The following is a 6,144-nucleotide window of genomic DNA, read 5'->3' as shown; positions in this document are numbered from 1 at the left end:
GTTTTTTTTTGTCTTTTAAAAAATCCGAAAGAAATCAGAAACCTTAACCAAGGCTCTTGCCCAAAGTTATGACCACTCTATTTCTGCTTAGAAATGGGCCTAAGTAAAAAATAATCTAATAATAAAAATTATTTAAAAAGAGTCTTAAAAGGGACCTATGTATCCCTGAGATTTTTATTACTAAGCTATGATGGGCTTTAAAAGTGTTTATTAACAGTGTCAATCATTTGGAAAAATTCAAATGAGATAAATCATAAAACATAAACATCAGCTGACATGCTCATACCCAGGACGTTACTACTGCAGTTTTAAGTAAAATCCACCAGGGGGCAGAGAAATGGAATCACAGAAAACTTGCACATTTCTAATTTAAGTGAGTAATGGAAAATATCTTATTACTTCTGTTAGTAGAAAAGATTTGCAGGCTTTTAACATGAAATTCACTATACAGGACACAGAACTAAAGGTGCGATCTAAATCTGAAGCAAATATGCCTGAGGATATTTGCTTTTTTAAAAAATGGTGATTATTCTAATTTGCCATGCTCGTTTGCACAATTTCTCTCTCTCTCAGAGGTTATCTTTTATTTATGTGTGAGAGAATGACTATGCAGTTATCCTTTCTCACTGCTCACATGATGAACGAAGCGCATCCATCACTCTCATTCATCTCACAGCGCTTTCAGCCTCCCCTCTTACGCCAGAACTCAGAAGCCACGGAGCATCTAAATTCTTTACCACTGTTAACAGATTTTTAAGTACTCCTCCTCTCAAATGCTTAACCTTCTGTGCTGAAGATTTCAAAGTAGCTATGTAAAGAGAAAAAGAAAAAATATTCCCTACATATAATTGCAAAGAGGCTAATACATAGACTAGACGATCTGAGTTATTCATAGAAATCAACATCCATTTTATACATAAGATGGAGTTCATGATTATTCCATTTGAGCAGGCCCTGATTTGTCTCCAGTAATTTTCCAGAGGGATTCCTAATTGGTCTGCACCCTGATGTAAGACAATCCCTCTACATTTCCCTCCTCTGACACGTGCTTTAAGATGGCAATGAGGACATCCCTGGTGGCGCAGTGGTTAAGAACCCGCCTGCCAATGCAGGGGACACGGGTTCGAGCCCAGGTCCACATGCCGTGGACAACTAAACCTGCGAGCCACAACTACTGAGCCCGCATGCCACAGCTACTGGAGCCCGCACGCCTAGAGCCCTTGCTCCACAACAAAGAGAAGCCACCCACAGTGAGAAGCCGGCGCACCACAGCGAAGAGTAGCCCCCACTAGCCGCAACCAGAGAAAAGTCCGCACGCGGCAACGAAGACCCAATGCAGCCAATAAATAAATAAATAAATTTATTAAAAAGCAAAAAAGATGGCAATGAAGCAATGATGCATTAAGAAAATGTCAACAGTTGCCTAAATTGTTTTTTGTTTGGAAGGAAGAAGAGGATGAATAAGAAAGTAAAAATCAAATTTATGGAGCCAGAATTCTGTTTAGCAAATGGACTGATCATCTTTTTGGATGATGGAAAATGACTCTCTGTTAGTAATTCTGCAGAGGAATCATGATACGGGAATGCTCAAGAGATTTCTGGCATAAAGGAGTCAGTGACATGACCTGTGGAGTATTGAGTTATAAGATGAAAAACATCAACCAACTGCTCTCAAAAACTAACTGCACTGATAATACCAAAACTCCACTTTAACATTAAAATCCTAAAGGCTGTTTTATGTTTTGTTGAAAGTACATTGCATGGCAATTTTTTCTTTTTTTTAACCTGACAAATGCTACCCTATGGGAACAGAACGTGAGAACATTCTCACAATTTCAGGGCTTCGAGTTAGTCTCTGTTCAACTCGTCTAGCAAGTCTACTCATCCCTTTCCTAACTAGGCAGGAACCAGATATATTGGTGTTATTTAGAATCACACCCTGCTTCAAATGCTTATTCAGCTGCATTTCCAATATTTTGGACCTGCTACCGTCAGTCACATTTCAATCCGTGTTTATGATCTGTAGTCTTAACTCTGCCACTTCTTGTTCACAATTCAGGCTAAGCCTTTATGTTATGAAAAAAGAAATGCTGTGTCAGCTGAAAAATACACTCTAATTACAATAATAATATAACAGTAAAAGACAGTTTGTCTCACAATTAAAGAACTCAGAATCATCATGTTATAGCAAATTTTATTGAACAGCAAGAAAAGTCAGGGATTAGAATATGCAGATTTCCTCAAAAACTTTTGATCCCCCAAAATAAAAAATTATCTTCCTATTTCTCTCAATTTCTTTCTCTTTCTCTTCCCTGTATCTTTTTCCCCCAAATTTAAAACATTCCTTTTTTTAAAAAAAAAGCCAATTTTCAACTTAGTTTTAATTAGGTTTTAGTCCATAAAACTGCTTTTAACATTGTACACTGTCTTTCCCTCCAGTTAATTGGATGATTTTATAAGCCAGTCAACTACTTGCAGTGAACATATACCATCAGGCAAAATATTGGCTTCCATTAAGCATCACAGGATATGATTCCTGTGAAAAAATGTGGTAACTAAGGCATAATGAGGTAGCATAACTTGCCCAGCTGATGCATAAAGTTCACATCTCCTGAACAGAGTGATAGGTAAAGATAGTTGACTGGATTCTAAGGCTAATGGGACTAGGCCCCTGGAGGGTCAGATAATCATGCACTATTATGATCACAGTTTCTAGTGAGCCAAATGTCTGACACAAGTAAGCCATAAATCAAAAGATGGATCAGGGAAGAGAAGGATCTGTGTATATCCATTCAACCCCACTGACAGAAAGACAGCTGAAAGCACAAGCCCTACTGAGGCCAATCAGTGGTGAAATTACACACTAAGTAAGGTTGACACAAACACACATGTACCTTGGAAATTTTAACTACGCCAAGTATGATGAAGTATCCTGATGACTGTGTTGGACGAACCCACACATCATATTACATTTGTCCCAAATGACACATCATTTGTTTATTAAAGACATCCTTCTCTTATTTGTACTTTAAATTCCGAGGCACTAAAGATAGTTCTCTTTAATGTTAACCAATTCATGTTCCCTGTTGACTTTCTGAAATTATAAGAAAGAAAAAAAGTTAAAATGTCAGCTAAATAAAACTAACACTTGGGTATTTGGGTACTCCAAATCTACTTTGGGAATAAGAATTGTATAAAATATAAATTTTCTCATACATCATACTTAAAGTTACAATCATATTTTAAAAATCCAAATTGTTATCATAAAAGACACCTGATCCAAGTCCCTCACTCTTTTCAGATTAAGAAACAAGAGCCAGAAATGATAAGCAATTTCTCTGTGCAACCCAGATGAGTAGCAGAGCATGGCCGTGACAATAGAAAGAACAATGGTGCCCACGTTAGCCATTGTAAGTCTGGCATCAGCGGTTCTCAGCCAAATGGAAGAGGAACCCTCCACGCTGGAATTTATTCCTGAGGCTGTGTGGTGTGGGGGAAGGAAGGTCAGGTTTGGAATCAGATAGATTTGGATTCTCAATCCTAGCTCTTTTACTTACTAGTTCTCCTTCTGTGTGATGATAAGAAAATTAATATCTTGGAGTCTTAGTTTCTTCATCAGTAAATTGGGACAATGAGATGTATTGTGAAGGTCTGATGTGAGGATTAGAGTAACGCAGCATGGGCCCAAATTATAGCTGTTATTGTTATCATTAGGAGGTTTTGAGCAATAATGAATTCAATTTTATATGGGAAGATTATACTGGGGACCCAGCTTCAGTAGGGCATGTTCTATGGCTAATTGTTCCAGAAAAAACAAGTCATAGCTGCAGCAATGATCTGTCATTCTCTTCCCTATCTCCAAATGCCTTTGTCACCCTGTACTTCGAAATAAGTCATTTACTTTGAGAATTTGGCCTAGTCTAGGGGTTTGATGTGTGAGCATGAAGCAAAGCTACATGGCACACATAGGGACTGAATTAGAAGTCTGGGTGAACCTTTGTAAGTTGTCCTAAGCAATTGAACCAACCTCTCAGCTCCATAAGGAACATGTGTTAATAGGGAAGAACCTATGTATTCTATTACAAGTTAATCACTAAAGGGATATTGCCTATAACCTTAAATTATATGTAATGGCCCATCTCTGGGAACCCTGCTTCCCAGGTAATGAGCATTAAGCTAAAAAACCTTTGTTTAGTTCACAGGAAACATCCTGACCAGGCCCACCTGTGAATGACTGCAGGCAGGAAGAAATTAACACACCCCTTGGAGGCTGATGGGAACCAGGAAGTGTTTGACTTTACTCCCTCCCCATTTAGTATAAAAGAAGCCTGAATTCAAACTCAGGCAAGATGGTTCTTTGGGGCATGAGTCCACCATCTTCCCAGTTTGCTGGCTTTCTGAATAAAGTCGTTATTCCTTGCCCCAACAGCTTGTCTCTTGATTATTGGCCTGTAGTATGGCAAGCAGTACGAGCTTAGACTCTAACACATAGAGGACAGGGAATCTCCCTGTCCCAGTTCACACAGACAACATAATTGAATGTAGGTCACTGTCTCATTTGTACCCATGGGATTTTTTCTTTGTTAGAATTTGTATGTGAGGTTTATTTGAATCACACAACATTAAGTTCCTTTGGATGTGTTGTGTTTTTTGATGTATTCGTTTCAGCCTCTGACCTAAGTGAACTCTGTATTTATAAACAATTTGGCCAACTTAGAACAATTAGAGTTTAATTTTTTGAACAAAAATACAAGAAAATCTCAGCCATTATGAACCTACAGGGAATGTCACCCTGGATATATACTTTTATTAGTAATCAAGAGTTAGTACTTTGGGGCTTCCCTGGTGGCGCAGTGGTTGAGAATCTGCCTGCTAATGCAGGGGACACGGGTTCGAGCCCTGGTCTGGGAAGATCCCACATGCCGTGGAGCAACTAGGCCCGTGAGCCACAACTACTGAGCCTGCGTGTCTGGAGCCTGTGCTCCGCAACAAGAGAGGCCACGACAGTGAGAGGTCCGCGCACTGCGATGAAGAGTGGCCCACGCTTGCCACAACTAGAGAAAGCTCTCACACAGAAACGAAGACCCAACACAGCCAAAAATAAATAAATAAATACATTTATAAAAAAAAAAGAGTTAGTACTTTAAACACTAGAGTTTCTTCATTGTAATGTACCCATGGGATTTTAATTTATAGAGGTGACTGAATGAGGATACAGAGAGATCAATGCCACTGAAAGAAGAATTGACTACTTACATCTCCAGAGAGGAGAGGGCATGCCACACCACACACGGCCACTTGGGGACCACTTGATTGCGGTCAGGAGGCAGCGCAGGAGCAAGAGGGGTGGGAAGTCTAGGCCAGAGCCTTTATTGGGGTTTGTGTGGGAAAGGCAAGGCAGGGTACAGTGAGCATTTTAGGATTAGCCAGGGTGAATGATTCTGGCAGACTCTGGGTGATAGGGGTGGTCTCTAGTTGCCTGGTACCTGGCTCTGGGATGACTTAGGTCCTGGGAAATATTGGCTTGGTGTGTAACTTAGATAAGAGAGTGGCTGGGGGTACAGACGTGAGATTGGTTGGTTTGCATACAAAAAGCATGTTCCTAGGTAAGTTGTTATTATCTTTAGGAATTGGCTAGCTCTGGGTTGTGAAGTCTCTCCCTGGGGCTAGAAGGCCCCCCAAATATTAAAGCTTCATAATATACAGAAAATAAACATGATTAATACAGTCATGGAAGTTTCAAACAAGTATTTTCCCTTTCATGCCTTTTTTTTTTTTTTTTTTTTTTGCGGTAAGCGGGCCTCTTACCGTTGTGGCCTCTCCCGTTGTGGAGCACAGGCTCTGGACGCGCAGGCTCAGCAGCCATGGCTCACAGGCCCAGCCGCTCCGTGGCATGTGGGATCTTCCCGGACCAGGGCACGAACCCGTGTCCCCTGCATCGGCAGGTGGACTCTCAACCACTGCGCCACCAGGGAAGCCCCATGCCATTTTTAACTCATCCCTCCATCACTTAGTTCTCTCCTATGGTATATAGAAATTACCTTTTCATTTTATATGTAAATAGCAAGCAACCTTGCTTTCATATTTTCATCTGGAGGGAGTTTGCGGTGATTGTTATGCTGCCTTTCATAAATAGAGTTCTTT

Source organism: Mesoplodon bidens (genome assembly GCF_964165515.1).
Source record: "Mesoplodon bidens genome assembly, chromosome: 16".
NCBI classification, from domain to species: domain Eukaryota; kingdom Metazoa; phylum Chordata; class Mammalia; order Artiodactyla; family Ziphiidae; genus Mesoplodon; species Mesoplodon bidens.
This window is presented reverse-complemented; position numbering follows the sequence as displayed.